The sequence below is a fragment of the Scatophagus argus genome, chromosome 11 (assembly GCF_020382885.2).
Source record: "Scatophagus argus isolate fScaArg1 chromosome 11, fScaArg1.pri, whole genome shotgun sequence".
Lineage (NCBI taxonomy): Eukaryota > Metazoa > Chordata > Actinopteri > Scatophagidae > Scatophagus > Scatophagus argus.
The window spans coordinates 22,359,401-22,381,671 of record NC_058503.1 but is presented as its reverse complement, the minus strand read 5'-3'; positions in this window follow the sequence as shown (position 1 = coordinate 22,381,671).

The following is a 22,271-nucleotide window of genomic DNA, read 5'->3' as shown; positions in this document are numbered from 1 at the left end:
CAGTTAAATGATGTTTCAGCAGGCAAGGTTGTCATCACACAAAACAGCAGGTTTCATTTGACCCAGATATGCTTTTCCCAGCTTGACAGATAGAAACAGCACGTGTGCATGACTGCAGGGTGCGTTTGTTTTGTGAATATGATGTGATACCTTAAGTCAAGGCCCACAGTTAGTAACAAATCCAAATTGTTGTGTGGCTGGTTTGTCTTAGGTCACCTTTTTATGGTCATCAAGTACCCCAACTATGCATCATTGGCTTCTTTATTTTGCTGCTGACTCTTAATAATACCCTCTTACTGCTTCATTATACCCTAGATTCCCACTAAATATTTATTGGAGCATGCCACAGTAGTTCAGCACAGGGTTGTGAACAATACTCATGACTCCATTGATGTAATTATATAGAATGGACCAAGCCAGAAAATGTAATTAGCGGAAGAGAAATATGCACATTTCTTTCCTCACCTTTGATTTTCTGGCTCAGCGGAGGCTGTAAAGTCATGACACATACCCTCTGCGTATTTATTATTATCACATGGGAGTTGTTGGGTTGAGGTCTCCACTGACATTGTGCACTGAATTCCATTATGGCAAGGATAATGAAGATAGGAAAATCAGACTTAATGACTGTGTTTCATTACTACTACTTATTGTCTGTAACGCCATGCACCGCTTGGAAAATGTGAGACGGTATTGTTATTTTCATGCACCTCTTGTTTTTTTTCTTTCTGGAGGTAACAGAAGCATTTGCAAAAAAAAACATGTGTAATTAGTCAATAATTGCAGAGTGGTAATTACATATGAGAGGAAACCCAGGGTTGACTCACAGCAGGAACACTTCGAAGGAGACCTCCTGCTGTCATTTTCCTGGGCATGCAAATAGACACAGACATGCACACAGAAATGGAAACAAACAACAGTCATACACCTACATGGTGTACACCATTACTGACTTATTTATACAAATGTGCTCCTATTATAAACATAATCACAAACACAAACATATCATCTGCATGCATGCATCCTCTCTGGGGTCTGCATTAATTTATTTTCCACTCTGCTATCCCTGCGCTAAATTTCCCAGAAGAAACAAACCATCATGCTGTGGCAGCAGAGGCTGTGGCTAATGTTTGGACTCACAAGAAGTTAATCATTTCCTTGAACACCAAATGAGATCCTCAGTGTGAGTTTTAACCTTGTGCATATCGTATTAAATGTAACAAAGCCTCGAAAGCTCAGTTTTTACATACAGCTCTTCTGACACCATTCTAATCAGAGTACATACATGAACACAAGTCAGTGCACTGAGAACCAAGCCACAAATAGACCTGAACACAATCCGGTCGCTCTCTGTGATCTCATTTATCTGCAGGTATCGCTCAGTCTATCACCACCTTCCATCCAATTGTCCCCCCCGTGGGCTGGACCCTCGCACGCACCGTGTTAAACACACACATGTTATCCTCATCAGCCTGTGTGTTATAAACCAAAGTAATCTCACATCTCTGGCTGCTCTTGCACCTTTTCAATTTCCTGGTAACCTAATCCTTTCTGTTTCTCCATACCTCATTATAGCCTGGGAGAAAAGAAAAAATGCGGGGGGGGGGGGGGGGGTGTACAGGGAGGGAAGGGATAATAAATTGTGCCTTTTGATATAAGTTGGATTAGGGAAATGGCATACCCATGTGTATGCTGACGGGGCTGCGTTGTGTGTGAGGCCGTAATCCATCATAAAGGCGAGAAGTCAGTGGTGGATTGGTGCTAAAATCAACATCGCACAGCACTGTCACTGTATCAGTGCCTCCCCTGTATGCATATTGTATATGCACACAGTATGTGTAAACTTTTTCTAATGCATATAATCCCATGAGCATTTCATGGTCCTGCAGGAGATACTGTATTTACCGTTCACATGTTTGTGGGTCATTAGACAGATTGTCTAATCGAATAATGTCTTCTGATTCATTTCCAAAAAGTCTCTGAAACTGATTTGTGGTAGTGATTGTGTTAGTGCGTACAGAGATGTGCAACAATGTTTATTTCATCAACGAAAATTATGGCCAAAAATATATTTAGAAAACCAAAATGAAAGAAAAACTGTTATACACATTATTTGAAATCATAAGCAATAAAACAACAGAGTGAAGTCAACACACTTAGTCCCAAACTTAGTCCCAAACTTAATTAAACAAGAAGCAGCCACAACATGTCTGAACAAGTCATCAAAACGTGCCAAAATTCATAATGCTAATGCTAATAAAATATTATCATGTGAACAGGAATGCTAACTAATACACATTACATCAAATTTAAATACATGTGTTACATTAAGGTGTGTGTGTGTGTGTGTGTGTGTGTGTGTGTGTGTGTTTGCACAGGACCAACAGCAGGAACAGCCTCAGGTCTTCGCCCTGCTGGAGCCCCACTGAGCGACCAGCAGGTTCTCTCACTGAAATCCTGCTGGCTCGTCTGTTAAATGGCCACACGGGTCAGAGGATGACCGAAACAGCATCTCATAAAGGTAAACAGCCTCAGTATCCTTTGACTTTGGAGGAAAACTGAGGATGCTAAACAGAGAGAAACGTTTTATTTTGAGATGCTTTGGTACAAGATTCTGAAACTTCGAAGTTGTGTGTTGTGCTGAAAATGACCGGACAGACTTTCAGTTCAGAAGTGCTGCTTACATCACTCATTAAAACGCAACTTAAAACAAACTTGTAAAGTTTGTTTTCACGGAGCTTCGATTGAAATTGAAGCTGGAGATTTTTTAATGATATTCCTTTATGGTCTGTGTCTATTTTGGTAACCTTTGTCCGTGGAGTTATCGCAATCCTGGCTTGCAGTTGGTCATAGCAGCCTTTTACAGTACAGTATATCACATATTACGATGGAAAGCAAGATGTTTCTAGTTGGAGACAATTACACAGTATGAAAGCTTTAAGCCATGGCTGCCAGTCTGGCTTAAATTCTATTATAACGGAGCATAGGATATATTGTAAATGATTTTAAGGATGCCCTGTCTGCCCCAGAGAAGGCTTTTGGAAAGGGGATCCCTGTCCCTCTCACTTATGGCACTCCCTGAATAACCACTTCAAAACGCTCGTAAACCGGCGAGCACGGATGGATCGGGGCTCTATTGAAAACACATTGGCTCATAATCTACGCCCTCTCATGACATGAAGGGATCCCACATCAGTTTCAAGGTCAAACACCAATGAAATCAAAGACGGCAATTTGTCAAGAGTCCGCAGTGATTCCGTGCACGGACCCTGACATCATCTGCAGTCTGTCCAAGACACGAGCGTCTACGCCGAGCCGCGGAGTGCCGGGCGGATCTCGGCTGTAATTTTTGTCATGCCAGATGTAAATCATATTTTCCCATTACAGATCGGCTTCTGATGTAGCTGCAGCTGCACACTATTGCCGATCTGTCACCTCTGGAAAGGCTGACAATCATGCTATCGTGGGAACCTGTCATTCTGAGGGGAACATCCCTGAAAATTATGATTTGTTTTAACGGGGTCAGCGGGTGAGGCAGGCGGGCGGACAGGCAGGCATCTGCTGTCGGTGAACCCTCACAAGCAGCCAACGCATGCACCCAGTGCTCATTAACAAAGTGCCGCATGAGGACGGGCTGATTTCATGGAGAAGCGATTGTACTGAGGAGGGTTTCTTTTGGCTGTGCCGTCCCTCCAGGTGGCTCTCTCTGGTTTCCCGGAGCTCGAGCAGAATTCCCAGGCCTGCTGCCTGAAAGCCTTTGTGAGCTCCATCAGGTGCAAAGCAGGAGCTCTCCTCTCTTCTTGACGGGCCTGCTGATGCCCAGCAACTGTAATCTGTCAGCAGCATCTGTGGGAAGCAGCTTGTTTTCAGTGATTGTGGATTTTCTGGCCGTACCTGTCAGATTGACTCATAGAGGCTCCTAACAGATGCTGTCATACTTTTTAAACTCATTAACTGCGTCCCACACTGTGCTGTGGTTGTCTTTCATTTGGAATGACATTTAGGGCTTCTTGGTGAAATGTGGATGAAGTAGAGCCAAGATGGAAAAAGTCACTAAATGGACAGAAATTTCTGCTTTGGATTATCAAAACCCGAAATCAAAGGTTTCACTTTGGATTTCTACTTTTAGACACAAGAAAGACTTAAATTTCAATTTCAATAGCTCGCATGGCCAGTAGTGCAGTAAAATACTCCTGCCTTTAGTAAATCTACACAATGTCAGCAGCAGTGCCAAGCAGAATGGAACTACATCTCAAACATTCATTCAAGGAAATCTTCAGTGATTGCAAAAAAAAAAAAAAAAAAAACCAAAACAAAACTCTGAAGGAGTTGGAATAGTTACATGTTTAGCTTATGAAAAAGTAGAGGCAGCTCATTCCAACCCCAGCAGAAAGGGGTGATATATATACATCATAAGTACGTATGACTCCCATACCAATAACTCCTGAGTCGTGGAACAACCCCTGCAGACCTGTGTAATCCCTTTGACGAATAGCTACAGTGCAAATCGGATCCAACAGCCGTGTTCCAGGACCAATTGGCAGGGGCCATTAGGGGCGTTCACATACATTTAGATGATCCCTCTGTTTGCATTACCCAGGCACAGATAATCTGTGTATACAGTGGGGAAATTAGGGCAAAACAGCCCATGGCGCAGCAGAAAGAGACCTCCACATGTTGACTTCAAAGGGGGCCGCGGCTGAGTGGAAGCAGGTGGGTCTTGTCCGGATTCAGGCTCAGGGTGGGCTGGGCTGGATGGATGGAGGAAGGAAGGCAGCAGCCCTGCAGGCCCGTCTGTGTGTGGTGCAGACAGGAGTTGGTGCACTTGTGGACGTGCGGGGCAAAGACAGACAATATTTATTTTTTTATTGACCTTTATTTGAGCAGTCATTAAGGACAAATTCTTATCTAAAAAGGCAGCCTGACAGTATAAAGTCAGTTATGATGTGGGAAACTTGCAAATGGTTTGTCCTACTGCATTGCTGAAACTGGACAGTCAAACTGGCTCCTGGGAAAAGTCCTCTGGCAGATGTAGTATTTGATGCTTAAAGGCTTTTGTACACTGGAGGCATTTTTTAGTTCCGTTATATCACAATGTATTCTAATAACATTTGTTTATGTCACAAGTGCCTTTACACACAATGCAAACAAGTTGTGTTTCACTTAGCTGTTTAGTTTCCTGCTGTTGTTCCAAACTTCATGCTTATACAACATGATATCACGGCAGCTTGTCAAATAGTCACAAGATATGGTCTATTGTAAGCGACTCCTACCACAACTTTGTTTCGTGCCTGCACCTGTACGAGGTCCGGGACTCCAGAATCCCGTCTGTGGTTACACTTTAGAATCACTGAGGTGTTTATGTGTGTGGCCGGACTTGAATGCACCGCCTGTGTTTGAGCAGGTTTCCTCTGATAGTGCAGGCCTGCATCTGTTTGTGTGTTTTCCTTCAGGTTAATCGCTTTGTTTCCTCCTCTAATGGCTCCCTCGTTTGCGGCAGCGGAAGAAGGGGAGAAGGGGTTATTGTGAGAGCGATTTGTCACCGCCTGTCTCAGTTGTGAGGTCCTCGCTGACACCATAAATACTTCATAATAGCTCATCTGGAGAAAAGCTGTTCCTCACAGCCCTTTTCTTCCTGCACTGACCTCATGCTCTGTACGACTCAGAGGGACTGTGTTCAGGTACAGCTCTCTGCATTCTCAAGCGCTTGTGCACAGCCGCGATGGCCTTCATAGATCATAAATTAAACCAGTGCTGTCAGTATCTGTGGCCTCTTTCACGGCACCAAAAAGACTCGCTGCACCACAAATAAAAAAAGGCAGCTGAGGCCAACATTTTATCAATACTTGCCATCTAATATGGCATTTCTGTTTTTTCTTTTTAAAAAATTCTTTGCTTGTATTATATTTATCATCAATTGAAAGACTTGCATAGTTGTAAGATTTTCATGTTTCTGTGTCTTTTAGGCTTAAATTGTGTTGCTGCTTCAGATAAAAGCTAAAAAGGAAAACAAAAATAGATAAATACAAACATGTATGTAAAACTACAAATACAAGGCTTCTATAGATCTACAAACTAAACTTTTTTGTATTCATAGATTGATAACGCACATAAAAATAAGATGAAAAGAAGCTGGCACTGGAACATTTATGTGAACATTCGCTGTGGATTCAGTCAGACTTTAATGCTCCTCTTTTTTGTTTCAACTTTTCCACTGCAGCCAAACACTCACTCTTTCTTTTGTGTTTTCAATGCACATGCAACATTTATGAAAAGCCTTCAGTTTGAAAATGGTTTCCTTCAAAACGTTGACAGGCCCTGGTCCTTGCCTGACAGAACTTGGGCAAACCAGACTGTTATACTTGAAGCACGTTGATTGATGAACTTCATGTAAAGGCTGTTCGATCCCCAGCGGTTTTCACGTGTCTGGAAACAGGTGCCTTTTGCATTTCCAGTTCACATACATAATGGAGGAAGTCAGCGTTCACACACATTCCTGCGTTGTCTCCTCTGTCAGCAGAGCTGTTGGACACCTCTCAACCAACGGATTAGCAGATGACCTTTTTACTTTCTGCGTTCTTCCCTCAAATTGTAAACATACATGGCGAACAAAGACACTTCTGCGTCGCGCAAGACATCCTCTGAGACCACAAAGCAAAATGACATGGAAGAGGTTTTCTCTGCTTTACTCTGCTTTTCTTTAACAGCCACTATAAAAACAAAGAGAAAAAAAATGCCAGACACTCTTTCCTTATGGCTGTACGTCATAAGTAATATTTTGAATTATGATATTTCCACAAAGCTCTGAGCTGCAGCTACGGCCACAAAAATATCCTGCTGCCAAAACTTTGTCTCATTTAATTACATGTACATTAAGTGTGCCGTACACTCAGGAGTCGTCCTCTGCTGACATGCACCATTATCACATGTCTGTGGAGACGTACTGGGTATTACTTTTGAGGAGCAAAAGCAGCCCCCACTGTTCTCACCCTCCTCTGGCTTGTCTAATAATCACAGCTAAAGCATCAAGAAACATGTTTTTATGGTCTGACAAAAGCCATAATGTATATCCCTGTTGTGCTCTGTGCTCGCAAGGTTTTAACCCAGGGGCACTAAAGCACAGGGAAATATTTATATTCTCCTCAGCAGAGGGGCTGTAACTTACAGCAGGGAGGCTAATTTCACATGCTGAAAGTCCATTCTCAGCCTGGCCTGATCTCCCTGCTGCCTCCTTGGCAGATTTCTCATTCCTTCTCCCCTCGTCTGCTTCAGTCAGAGTAGTTCTCCCACTCATGGGGTTATATATGCATACTTTAATCATTTTTTTTCAGCTGAGCGTGACGTCCATGTCCTTTCCCGCCGACATGATTTAAAGCACTGCAGTCATTTTTTTTCTTTTTCTGTTTGTGGTTAAGCTTGAGCACATAATTCTACTTGTGCATATGTTTGTTTGTTTGGGTGTTTGGGTGAGGAGCCATGAGCCTGTCTGTTTTTTTTGTTTTTGTGTGTTTTTTGTCATAGAAAGAGTGTTGGTGTTGTGCTTGTTGCAGCTGATTCACTGTTTGTGAAAATCTACTGCGTTAACTGCTTTAAAATGTGGCTGAATTGCAGTTTTGTTTCACTTCATCCATTTTGTCCTGTCATTGCTTTTATGGTATCTGTTTTCTGGCTGAAAGGGGTCTTATTTTTAAATATCTGGCCGTGACTGAACTTTCCCACAAAGAGGGGAGCATAACATTTTTCACCAGGTTTGAATATTTACGAGATATTTGTTTAAATTCCAGCAGCCTGCACACCTGCATGGTTATCACCCACAGTTATCTGCCTTTTCAGGCTCTTCTCAGATAACACATCATTTGGTGATGAACTTGCAGCTTTAACGTGCAATGGGATGGGAATGATTGGTCAGGTATATGGTCAAATCCTCAGGTTTTTCCAGGGAAGCAGCGTGATGCATCTGAGATTAATGACCGTGATTTTTATTGTGCTGGAATGTCTGGAAACAACCAGTGATGAAGCAGTAGAGTGTGAACCCAAACAGTACATTTGTGGGAAAACCCAAATAAATGAGCTGAAAAATCTTAAAATGCTCTAAAGTTGGAGAAAAGCTACAGATTCGTGTGAGAATGCAGGTTCATCACTTTCATTATCAATGACAGAAATATCGATGAGTCCAGTGCTAACCTGTCTGTGTCCCCAGCCAACACTTCCACACAGAAATCAGCCACAGGAACACAGTTTTGAGTGAATAATGGAGTGAAAACAACATCAGATTTCTGGGCTTTGGAGCCACGTAAGACAGTGAAGAAATTTGCCTGTGCTCACTTAGCAGCTTTCTGCCCGCTTTGGCAAACTGATGAAAAATTCAGAAGACGAAGGTAGGTCATCGTGTCGCTGAATGTCAAGTCAGAAATGAAGATGCCTTGTGGGAAAGCACACAGACGATATGATGAGCAGAGGGAGCTCGCAGCACCAGATGGGAGGGGTTTACCACGTCTATAAACCTGATTTTATTCGGTCAGTGTCACAGCATTCGCAGGAGAAATAGATTTTAAACACTTCTGCTCTTTAAACGTCCCGATGTGTGCACGGTGCGGCATCCATTCGTCACTCCCGAAGATTTTAAAAAGTAAAGAATTGCGTGCACGTATGCGTTTGACCCCAGTCTGGAAGATAGATTTCGGTGGCGTCTGATGGAAAAGGCTGATCTTTACAAACTCCCCTGCCACACTGTGGCATTTGCTCAGCATCGACACTTGGTCTTCATAATGTGTCCATGATGAGGTCAAAGCTACCCCTGGCAGACGTGTGTGTGCTGCGCCGCGGACTGCAAGCAGAAAAGGCCCGTGTTGTGCAGCTTGTCACAGCACATCTGAGTCTGCCACTGAACACGCGATGTGGTGCATTGACTCCACCCGGCACGCTGCAGCCGACGCCCTGTGCATTTCTTCATGTGTGAGGGGTTTAATATGAAACGACCTCAGCAAGCTTCTGCACTGAGATTGATATGTGTTGTTGATAGTGTTTTTTTGATATAGGAAATCAGAGGATGTTGTTTGCATGCCGGTGAAGTGGATGGAAGACTGTTGTCTAACCTTTATTTTATCAGGCGGCTCAGCGGTGAACGAGTCTCTCGTCCAAGGCACAAAGTGAAATCGAGTTCAGATCGTTCCAGGATGATGGATAGCAGGAACTATACAGTGTTAAAGCTTTTCCCTCTTTTGCTTCTGCTGTGGTTGATGATTTTTAACATGTGACTGCACCGCCACAGTGTCCTGGTAACCTCTTTGACTACCCGAGTGACCACAATTTTATTGTGCAGGAGCTTAATCACATATCTGATCTCAGGAGTCGGCACCAGTCAAGTTTTGCTCTACACCCAAATTTTATACTGCAGGGAGGATTTAGTGTCGAGGGTTTCACATCAGTAATGTCGTATCTCACATACTGTGGGTGTTAATGTCAGCCTTATGCAGACATTTTCTAAAAACTGGAATGTCACAGACCCGATTGGTCAGCCTTTTCTCACTCATAATGCAAATAAAATGTGATGCTGCAGGTCGCCCTTTAGCAGCACATGTCTGCTATACAAGTACAAATAGTGAGACTTTTCTGCATGAGACCAGGTTTTCAGTCCAGACCAAAATGCTTTGTTTTGAACTTGTGTTAAATTACTTACAACTGGACTGAAAAAAAACAAAAATAAAACAGTTATATTTTAATTTTAGCTTAAACACTCATCCGACTGATTCGCAGCTCGGCAGATTTGTCTTGTTCCTTCCCATGCTACCTTGAAAGTGCTTTGTAAACTTTTAAAAAGTTCCAAGGTCTGTTATGGAAGAGGTCACTGATTGAGAAAGTGGTTCAGGTGGAGGTGAAGATGGTGCTGATATATTATATATTATATATAAGTGTCTACTATTCATTTGTGTAATCAGATATTGTCCCCATTAATGAAAGCATTTTTGTTTCCAATTATTAGGGTTTAGTTATAAATGAGCTTATAATTAATGGTTTTTTAAATCTCATTTGCACTGGTTGTGCCTGGACTTCAGAGGTGGAGACTTAAACTGTCCGCCCCAATCAGAAATAAGAGCCCTCAATCAGGATAAACCATAAAAACTTGACAGGAAGATAAAGAATAATACCAAGAATAATTTAAGCAACAGCAGCAGTGGTTACGCGCTGAGAAATAGCTCGGAGGATGCAGAATTAAAGCCATAAAACTCACACAACACTTTATTAATCATGTGGCATAATAGCAGCAGACTTTGCCAACTCCATTAAGGTCCACTCAGAAGAACATAAATAACAGTCGACTGCTCTGCGCTGATGATAGCAACGATTATTCACACTAAAAAAACTCAAAAAACCTCTCAACAGCTTTTGACCCTCGTGTATGTATGTCCCAGCTACTGGGATGAGGGTTCATTATTATATACTAATTGAACACAATATTATACTGAGTGATTATTGAGCTCAAGTACTGTCTGGAATGTAATCAGACTGTAACAGAATAAAACGTTTTCACTCTTTAAGGCTGCCTGCAGGGCCGTAGCCTACATTTTCATAACACTGAGTCCAAGTCCCTGTGACCCCGCCCCACCCTACACCCCCTGACTCCTCCACCCTACTCACTGTCATGATGTAGAAGAAATACTAAATGCACGATGTTTAATATCATTTTCTAACCAAATAACCTAAAACCTCTCTAACAAGAAGGTCTCTCACTGTAGGGATTCCTAACAGTCAGAGTCCGAGCCAATCGCAGCCTGTGAGCCCCTAAAAAGCACTTTTAGTGGATGTCCAAAGGATCACGTTGCTGTGGTGACCAATTCCAAAACGTTTGTTCTTTCTCTTTATGCACTGCCCGTAAAACCAAAACAATGGACTGAAAGAGACCAAAACGTCCTGTTGTGCTGAGGGGAGCTCAGGAATTGGTGGATTTTCTTGTGGATTTTCTTGGTTTCTCAGGACCCACGGAACATCATTGAAAGCTCTGCAGCTTTTAGGCCGTTTCAGCTCATTGTTTTGGTTTTAGATAAGAGCTGCGAAGTCTGTAATTAAATTGCGTGCTGCGAACTGCAGCTCTTTGATTCGTAACATTCAAACATGTTATTATGTCACACAGTCTCACAGTCAAACAAATTAGACCTGTGATAATGTGTCAGCACCACTGGTTATGTTTTGATTTGAAAGAAAGTCAACACGTTGTAATCAGAAGAGAAAGTGCAGTTTAATGTATTGTTGAAAATGAACCTTATTATGTTATGTTACTGCTGAGGCATCCATGTTTATTTGCTTTTCTCACACTTCCTTATTATTAGAGAGCCAAGCTGGCTCTGTCGAGGTGTGTGGAAAAACACAAGAATCCCACTCGTAATTTGTTGTTGACATTAACAGTATACACAAGACTCAAGTGGAAAATATGATGGCTTCCATACGAAGTGAACATGGCATATGAAACGTACTCTCCAGTTACTAAATTATCAGCAGCTGCAGGATTTGTCAGTAAATCCACCAAACTGCTGAAGGAGGATGAACAACACTCTCCACTCGACTTTTCTTCTAATTTAATGTTTTGCATTAACATATTTTTGTCAGCCAGTTTCCATTTTGGAATTAGGTGTTTTGTTTTGACCTAATCAAGTCTTTTACTGAAGTACTATTCATATCGGTGACTTTCACTTTTATCAAATAAACTTTTAGCACAAGTCAAGCGTGGCTTTTGGGTACTTTTTACCACACTGTCGGCATGTTAATGTTAAAGTTTGACTGTCTGCCTCTCAGTCTTGCTTAACTTGTGTTTAAAATGTTGTAAAGTACAACTAGAGCAGAGAATCAGCCTTCATCTCACCTTGTACCGCCGTCTCGCTCTGGAAAGGCGATCTGAGCATGTGCGTCTGCAGGTGCTCGTGCCTCTTTGTCTTCAGGACAGACCTGAGCTGAGGATCAGAGGTTTATACTGGGCGAGAAATGTGAGCTCATCATCAGCAGGATACGTGTTCACATAGCGTACAACGGGGGCGGATGATTTAAATTTACTTTCACCGCTGTAAGACGCCATTTTGTTTGTGTTTTTAATAACCCCATACACAGGAGCAGAAATTCTGTCTGTGTTTCCCCGGGACCTTCAACACTTTTCATGTCAACAGTTTGTAAACGTTTTCAAAGTGGACCATGTAGATTTGTGGTGAATCACCACACAGGAAGTTTTCAGGGCGTTGGCAGCATCTAAATGCTAACGCTAAATGCCGTAAGAGTGAAATAATGCTCTGATTGATAGAATGGGCCTGATTGTGAACAGTGTGAGTCTGATTGCATGAGTAAACAGTCATGGGATCCCCCACCAGCAGTTCCGGCGAGTGTAGCCCTGATGTGTAACACTCTGATTTCAACACAAATTACCATGTGAATAGCCTGTAATGGTGATCTGTTTCATTTCATGAGTAATACTAAACTCAATTGCTCTTGATTTGCAGTGGTTTCAACCTGTGCTGAAGGTCAGTCGTGATGATATCAGAGAGACTTTGTACAAAAAGCAGGCAGGAACACTTGACTTATTTACGTGTACTGACATTAGCGACTGAAGTGTCTGAATCATTGATCAGGTTTTCTGATGCCTTATTGGGGCCATGTGGAGACTGAGGGGAAGTCCTGCAGACACTACTCAGGGCTTTGATCTAGATATTTTTCCAGCTAATATGCTCGAAATCCAAGAAACGACGGTGAAGCACAAATATGAGCTTATCTGTCACTTATCAGTCTTGATGAAGGAAGCTAAATAATCATGAAAAATCTGAATTTCCTTTTGACTAAATTGATTTATTCACACATATTAGACAGTATTGTTAGATTTTCCATCAACCCTGTGCAGCAGGGAGTTGAACCAAATATTGCACTGTTGGTTTTCATCATCCCTTTTATATTAAAAGGTAAGGCTTTAAATATTCAAATTGGAAAGCCTTGTGCTGTTGCCTGCAGAAAGAAAAGGCTCAGTGGACCTGGAATGGAAGGCTTAGTGCATATTGCTTGGTTCTCGTCCTTTGAATTGCAGCCCACGTTGATCCTGACATCATGTCGTGTATCATCAGCATGTCTTTGATTGGTCTCCTCGAGTCAATTTTACGACTTTTTTATCACCAATCTCTGTTTGTTATTACAGATGTGTCTGAACTCAGAATACTACTCAGAAATACTACACAAAGAACAATATACGAAATGCCTTGAACTCTGTAAACCCCAGAAGGTTCAGTATGCTTGAAAGGACCTCAGGCTAATGACATGACGTCCAACCACATCAAAGAGCACAAGCCAATGGTGAGCACTTTGGCACAGTTTCTCTGCGTACATGATGTGGTGCTCGTCACACAAAAATTGACAGAAATCCATTCAGCTTCACTGTCCAGAAGGTGTGGGGGAAGTTGGTTTCAGTTGCTGTCAAGTCCAATTTTGGAAAGTCTGAAACATCTCAAACAACTCCGTCCTCACATTCCCAAGTTAAGAAGCGATAACAAGACAGTTCCTCGTCTGATCTCACATGGCCGGTGCAACACCTACAGACAACCCTCACACCGGTAATAAGGTGCTCTTACCCGTCTGAAGTGCGATGCGAACGCCGCTGCCTGCTAGCACAATATCCTGAGGGCCAAGATAGCACTCTGGATGTGTTTGATAATGACAGGAAGAAAAGAGACAGCTAGGTGTGTGAGAGGATTTGTTTTTGGCTCCTGTCTAGCACCTCTGCTAATCCCAAGGCTCTAATGTTAGCAGGAGCTGCAGGGGAAGAGGAGCTAAGAGCCAAAAGCTATTGCTAGGATAAGATTAAAACAAATAAAAAAATAAAGACATGACAGATGTGTGGCACTTGGGTGTTGTCTAACTTACAGTCTGCCAGACACGTCTGATCTCCGCGATGGATGGAATATGAATATAGACCTTATTTCCATGACGACTGTGATGTGTTACCATGCTTGATTATCATGCTTAAACTAAATACGGGAGACGCCCACATTCACACCCCCTGTTGCTGAGAGGATGATACCTGAGGAGCTATTTTAGTGGCAAAAGGCGGGAGGATGAATCGTGAGCGGAGGTATATCAGAACAATAAGAGCATTTGAGCTTTTGTGTGCATCAAACAGGCACAGAGATTGATCCCCTGTGCCATTCTGATTATGATATTTCCAAACTCAGTGCGCAGCAGACCAATCAAGATGATTGTCTGAGCAAAGAAGCAACTCCAGTCTCTTTTCTTCAAATCTCATTTCACTTTAACTCATTCCCTTTGCCCCCTGCATTCAGTTCAATTACTAATCACACGGAGTGCATGGATGCTTTGTGTTTTGTTGGTTGCCAGGGGAACCTCATTGTCATCTGAGTTGTTTGGATTCCTCTCCAAAGGTCAATGACTTGTCTGATTGAATAACACTTTTCATGCAAATAATCTGCTCAAGCCAGTTTTCCCCTCGCCTGGGTTTCAGTGATATTTAGCAGAGATGTGGAATAAAATGCATCAAATCACATGAAAGTGATAGATGAATATTAAAAATGTAAACATTTCTTTCTGACCCCTGTCCTCCGTGTGGCTGGCAGCACACCTCTCCCCAGCAGCACAGGTGTAGCGTTGTGTTGCTGAGTGTGGTGCAGGTGGAGGCTGAGGGAAATGATTCCCCCTCCAGGCTGCCAGGCGCTGGCAGTGCTGATGATAAATAAATGAAGAAATTCAGGCTGTTTTGTAGTTTCTTCTTTTGTAGTTTGGTAATAAAGTTCATTATGAATGATCATCAACGTCCGCTTTGCTGGACGTTATCCAACTTGCCAGATGACACCGTAAAAGTTCAATTAATAAAATCACACTGGGTAACATAAAACACTCCATGAATTCCTGAGTTACCAGCTTTATGTGGCTTAAAACTTTGTTTTTACAGAAAAACAAAACATAAATTACGTTACTTTCAGTCAACACCCGCCCTGCACTCTTGTGGCCATGAGGCTTCACAGCACTTGACACTCACAGACAGTAAAGTGAAATGTTTTCAGAGGCTGAGGGTCAGTCTGAAGTAGCAGAGCAGCGGACTGAATGCACTAAGCCGATGGCCTCCAGCGGTCAGCTGACACATAAATGTCTCGCATGATGACAGATTAGTGTGGTAAAGTCAGCATGTGCACGCTCAGATAATTAGTTTACTCATGTGTGAATGGTTCCGCCTGAACGCACCGGTTTGATGGTCAAAGCGTGTGCACGAGCTCCACCTCTCTGCCATGTTTGTTGCATACCTTTGCAGGCAGAGGATTTGAAACATCTGTGCACACACTTTCCTCCATCGTGAGGCCACAAACACTACGCTCCCTTTGATGTGTGATAGTGCTAACAGGTTCACCAAAGTCAGGACTAAGCCATGCACACCTGAGCACACAGCGCAGGGCGACGGAGGCGCTACCAGTGGGAGATCCTGGCTCCACCCAACATAAAATGGCTCACTGAGTCCTCTTGGAAACTGAAGTCCAAAAATAAGAAAGACATCATTGAAACAGATTGGGAGAGAGAGAGAGTGTCTATATTTGACATTACTAATGGGAAGTAGGCAGTCTCCTTGCCAAAATACAAAATGACTGCAATGGGAGTTTGATTTGGTTTGTGATCAATATGAGTGATTCACTGATTTCTTGCCACAGTGCTGACAAAGGACACTATTCTTCTTTCCATGGAGGCTGAAATGAAGCCCTTTGTGACCACTGGAGGACAGAAAATCCACAGAGCAAACTCACAAACTCAGAGACAGGCCACCCTGACGCATAGTTGACTTGTTCAGTTGTTGAGGTTGGCTGATGCATTAGCAATCAGCTGTTCATCAGATGGTCAGAGCTCCAATGAGAAGCTCGTGTTGCTTTGTGTCTGCTAGATGTACAGGATAACATGAGATAATCCTTCATTGATCCCCCAGAGGGGAAATTTGGCTTTTAGGGCAGCACAAGGACAGAAAACGGAAGATAAACAGAGAGAGAATAAATGTGTATAAAAACTATAGAAGAACTTGAGTGCAGTATTCAGACAATCATGTTTTGTGCTGCCTGTGATTGACTCTGACTGCCTCAGCCGTGTGTGGGCGCACAATCTCTAAAGAGCACATCTACAGTGAGTTATGGGGTCATTCATAGTGTATTATAATACACTCATAATGCTTTCTGACTACACTCATAAACCCCACATAATGCTTTCGGATGATCAGCAAGACTCCTGAATGTATAATTCATTAGTAAGTCACTTCTATAATTTTTTTATGACTGTTGATTTAGTGAATTATGTGTGTTTATGAGTGTAGTTATAAAACATTATAATACATTATGAATGTCCCCATAAAAATGTTTCAACGGGTTATTTTTTGTATAACCTGTTGCTAATGAAAGTGATGGCATCCACCTTTTTAAGGAGCAGCTTAAATCCCTGTTTTTTGTTTTGTTTTGTTTTTTAACACACCTTCTTCATGAAACCACGTCCAGACCCAGACCCAGACCCAGACCCAGACCCAGACCCAAACCCAGACCCAGACCCAGACACACACTCAGCCTCACTGACAGCCACAGCAGTGATTCACTTGTCTCAGCTGCAAGCTTAGCTTAGCTTAACAGATGCAGCAGAGGCAATGACACAAAACCACTAAGATCACCAGTAAGAGTTTGGGGCAACTCAACCAGGAAGCCAACATGAGGAGATAAGGATGTGTCAGTGAATATGTTTTCAGGAATAGAGAGGAATCGGCAGCTCGTGTGTCTCCTGCGGTGAGATGGATGGTAAAGAGTGAAGCTGAAGACAGCTTCAGCCTCCATCTTAAGTGTTTGTTCTCTGTCTTTCTCTCTGGATTCCAGTCATTATGACATAGTGGGACATAATGAGCCATAACAGGACATTACGTACAATATAATGGATATGATCATGAACATTTCAAATTAGACTTACACTCTTACCTGCACTTCAGATATCATACATGCATGGCCACAGCACTTCTCATACGTATGTGCATGTGACACTGCCAAGGATGATCCTTACTGTTCTCATGCATTGTAGATTTTGGATTCACACCTTATTGATTTATTTATAGTTATATTTAGATAATAAATTGAATTTTAAGTATACATTCTTAAGTACACACACACAAACTCATCTTCCGTCCTCTAGCTTTAATGGAAATATCTGGTTTTGTTTTGCCATGATGACATGTATGTCTCTCTTTATTTTTGCGGAAGCTGAATTGTTTTGCTTCAGCAGGTACCATCGAGTCGGCTTGTTTGTCAGAGGCAGCTGCTCACTAATAGGTGACGGTTAATGAGGGCGAGACCCTGTGGCCTGCATGGAAGCATCTGCATTTGTTGTGCCTTGACTCACTTATTCAGATTTCTCCTCTAATTTGTCATTTGTCAGTACATAATGCAGCCACACACACACACTGTCATGTTTATGAGCAGAGGGGTGGAGGCGTGTTATTGCAGTTTTCCCTTTAATTTGTCACCTGTTGGTATATTTATACATGGGGGACGTGTGTTATGTACACCTACCAAACACTGCATCTTTTGTCCTCTCAGTAGCTTTCAGAATTTTCTGACAAGCTGAAGAGGAAACGAAGCGATGACACAGCGAGATTACACGACTTGTTTACCTGCCTCTTTTAAAACTCGTGAAAGCCGCTGGGTGAATACCTCTCTGTCATACTACAGTTGCTTTTGTATCCTGTTTAACCCATGTTGGTTTAAGAGGTTGTCCTGCTGTGGATGTCTGTTATGAGGTCCCCCCCCGCCTCTGCAGAGAGCAGGAAACAGAGACAAGACGACAAAGACGAAGGGACGCCTTATGGCAAGGCTGTTCTCAAACAGTTCAAGGCAACAGAGAGAGCATGACTGCATAGTGCACTGCGATATGATTCATGTTTAAATACTTACTGGGTTTAGATTGATGTGCCGGATCACTTTAAGGATGTGGCAGGCTGACATTGTCCATTAATGAACGTCAGACTTCAGTGAGAACCAGTCATGGTGTGTCAGTCTGCAGAACAAACTGTCACACAGCACAGCGGAGTGTCACATGACGGTTTCAAGAGAACAGTCTGTGTTGTCAGGGTCAGCACTGAGAACATTCAGATTTGGATGGAAATGGAAAACAAAGAAGATGCTCTAAGGTGCACTTCAGTAGTGGGATTTTTCTGCTCAGAGATCACAAACGATAATCCTGACTCCAAATCATTTGGTTAACTCTCCGAATGTCTGAGAAAAACTCATTCATATAATACAAGTGATATTTGTGGGATAGAGTGACAGTGAGATCAAAGCAGCCTAACATCTCCAGGAATATTTCAACAACACCTGGGTGGATTTCTATCATTTTGGTTCTTGGTCCCCAGAGACTGAATACTATGAGGATAACTACTTATTATACTTCTTAGCTATTTAGTGGGTTTCCATGTGATTGAGTACATTTACTTTTCCTCTATTACCATCAAGATGTGAACATCTGACACCATCAGACTGACACATTTTTGAAAGGAATTGCTGACAACAGGGTGGATACTGAATAACGCCATCCTTATTATTTTAAGATTTCAGAATTACAGTGACAGCGCTGGAGTCGCTGTCGTGTCTGCATTGCACTGAATGTCAGTTAAAAGGCAAGAATACTAAAAAATAATGACTTGAGAAAGTGTTTTTAAAATTATTGTTTCCTCTCCGCTCCTGGAAGTGTGAATGGACCCTCTCTCAGGCTTCTTTCAGACATGGCTTCTTTTGTTTTGGCTCCACGGAAGAGGCGCTTCGATGGATTATTATGTGGCCTTTGATAAAACGGTGTCACAGTGGAGGACGAGGTGACAGTAAGGCCACGAGCACAAGTGTTCTCAGTGAAAACAAAACCTCCCTTAAATCCACATGAAATGATCTCTCACACACTCATCACTGAAAAATCCTCGAAAACCTCTCTGCCTCTGCGACGCTGAGAATCTGTCAGCGAGGCAGAAAGGAGAGCCAAACCACCTGACAATAACACAAAACCATCTTCAGAAAGCCACCGTGAAATTTTGCCTCAGTGCGTCGGACTTTCTGTCATGGTTTTGCGAGACAGACATTTGCATGTATGAACAAAAACAGGCCACCCCACCTCACATGGGCCTCGGCATCACTTTAGCTTCCTTACCAGTTTAACACCTTGTGATTACAGGAGCATCACAGGAAATAACTTTGAAGCTTGCCCTACAATAAGACATCAGGCTGTTGCCTTACAATGATAAAACGCTGTAAGGTGTACCTAAAGTGTGGAAGCTGTCAGATGTTTTCACATGTGAGGAAGATCTTGAGTCCCAGTGTGATTCCTGTCGTTAGCCTGGTGCACTGACAGTAAAAAGAGCTCTGACTGAAATGCAGTTTGAATGTGCCTCTGTGGCAGGACTCTCGCATCGGCACTCTAACCTTTGCCTCCATCTCAGGAGCGACTGCTATCTCCATGACAACCAGAAATGTGAACAGCAAGAGCTTTATTGGAAGTGACACATTAATAAACTGTAGCCTCTAGAGGGACTGCAATCACACTTCAATTATTTTTTTTCCTTCTCTCTTCCTGCACATCTCAATGTATTTAATATGTAGTGAGTAGAAACTTTCCCCAGCTGCTCTGTAGGTCACAGTGATGAATTGTCATATTGGCAGCACGGTGTGATAACAGGCCTACGCCAGCGCCAGATATACTAATGAGGGCGATGGATCGTTCGTTTGTTTTATTCTCCCCTGAATCATAGACTGGAAGTCTGAAATCTAAACTCTCACTCAGAATAATCGATTGTATATAAAGATGGACGACATTAGAGCTCTGCAGAAGTGAAGCCAAACATCTGTACGGCCCCCTGGTGGCCGGCTGCAGTACAGCTCATAAACTCCTCCCCCTCCATGTTAGCGGATGGGACATTGATCATGATTTGATTACTGATTTAACAGTTATTTTTTTGCTTACAGCAGTAATGATGTAAATTTCTAAAACTGAAAACAAAAACAAACTGTTGAGGTGCAGAGTGCTTAAGTTCCTCTTCACCCTGATGCTTAACACGGACCTGATGAAACCTGCTACTCTGAGTGCTTTTTGATTTCTAAAATCCACATCAAACATGAACCGGACAGACAGGTGTTTCAAAACCAGGCGATAATCAAGTTGCATTTTCCAGAGAGAAATCACAGCTGCTAATCTGATAGTTTTGTTCCGAACAATTTTAAGTGCGAAAAGGTTTTATATCTCATTTGTTTTCATCTTGTGCTCGGGATGTACAACAAATTTAGAACAAATCTAACTCTGAAGTATTCGCTTCATAAGATCTCCAGTGCTTCTTAGAATCTTCCTTCATCTTTGAAGTCAGCTCAGTTTGCCACAACACTTAGGCCTGCTGCTGTTGAGATGCAATCGTGTCTAAACCAAATGCAATAATATTCTCACTGACTCACCGGCACCTCAGTCAGAACTGTCTGACCCAGTCTGAATACTTCATGAGTGCTTCTGACTTTGGCATTTAGGAGAGAGAGAGCGACCTTTAGTCCTGATTTCCTTCAGAGAGGTCCGCCCGACAACAGCGCGTCTCGAGACTGTGGTGTGACACAAACGTGTGCACACAACATTATCAGGTCGTGATGTGTTTTAGGAGCGTTTGTTGTTACCAACCCCAGCTTTAAGTGTCCAACTCTGAGACCTGACAGAAACTTCAGACCTCGTCGCAGCAGTTCGACGGTTGACCGTACAGCAAACACGACATTGTGTCTGAACAATACTTGACAAACATGGCTGCGTTATAAAAGCAGGAAGCTGGCATGACGGGCTAAGGTAAACATCAGTGATGTTTCCCCTCCTCTGTGCTCCTCACATGGCTGCATTGTTCTCAGCACAGGAGCTGCAGCTCTGAGAAACAAGACTTCTGTGCTACGCTCAGTTGTCCTCAATTGTATGAGCATAATAGCAATAATAACAACAGCTTCCACACAACAGGGCCCACTACACAGAGACTGGTTTCCAGGAGAATGGGGAATTATATCCTTTCCCATCTCGTGCAGCAGCTATGCATTCACTATACTTCACAGGAAGTGGCATTATTAATGGTTAAATGAAGAAAGGAAGTGACTCGTAGTATGAGTATGAATACATCAAAGCAACTATAGTACAGCAAAACACAGTACTTTTCACCTCTCCTTGTGTATGCTGTATGTACATACAGATTACTTCTGAATGCAGGGGATTACACATGTGACACATTCTGCCTCAGGCCTGCTATGTATTTATCACACAGGCAGGTCCAGGCCGGAACCGCCTTTAGTGTGTCATTTCTCTGTGTGTGTGTGTGTCACGTACATCTCGGTCCTTGCTGCATGTGCATTTGCACAAGTAATAACTTCATTATGTGTTATTATTATGTGGTTTACTGAGATCACACAATTAGCAAAGAAAATAAAACAACCGAACAAGGAAACAGTACAGAGTTGAAACAGTAAAGTCTGGAGGAGATAAAATCTTTGGTAACATTGATCATCAAGGCGTGGAGATTCTTCATTGCTGACAAAAAGAGGCAGAAACACTTTTTACTGACCCTGCAAACCAAAGTTTTGAGCAAAGGATAGTTTTCTAGTTGGGTCAGTTCATTGTTCATTTTGGTCCTTTCATTGGATTTGTTTTGAATAAACAAAATACAGAACAGGCTATACAAGAACCAGAGACCAGCAAAGAAAGTTGGCAGCAAACGTTGCTATTGAAGCAGTCAGACCTTGTTTTACAGCACTGTTTCATCAAATGCCTCATTTACCCTCTTTTAAAATGACCTCAATGCCCCAGCATTGTCTCATGAAAACACTCCTCCCTGGATGCCCAAAACAGAAATTACAACACGGTCTATTGTTACTGCACGAGCAGGGATTATCCAGAGCGAATGTACAAAAAAGTGGCATGCAGGGAAGTATGTTATCAATCCCGCTCTGGGGCTGAAGTCACTTCCTGCTCTTGCTTCCGGTCCGACCAGATAAGAGCACCCACTCTAAGCCTTATGGGAGTGTTTCTCACCAGGAAGTGGCAAAGTGGGCAAACCCATTAGCTTTTACGTGAGACCACATCAACCTGTCAAACGATCCAAAATAAGCTTCCATTGAGTCCATCCTCTCCCAGTCACACAATCGTTTTTGACTTGTTCATTGTGGCGTTTCTTTCTCGATGTCAGCAGTACCTGCAGATGCTGAGCAGGCTGGAAATATCATCAGGGGCTCTTT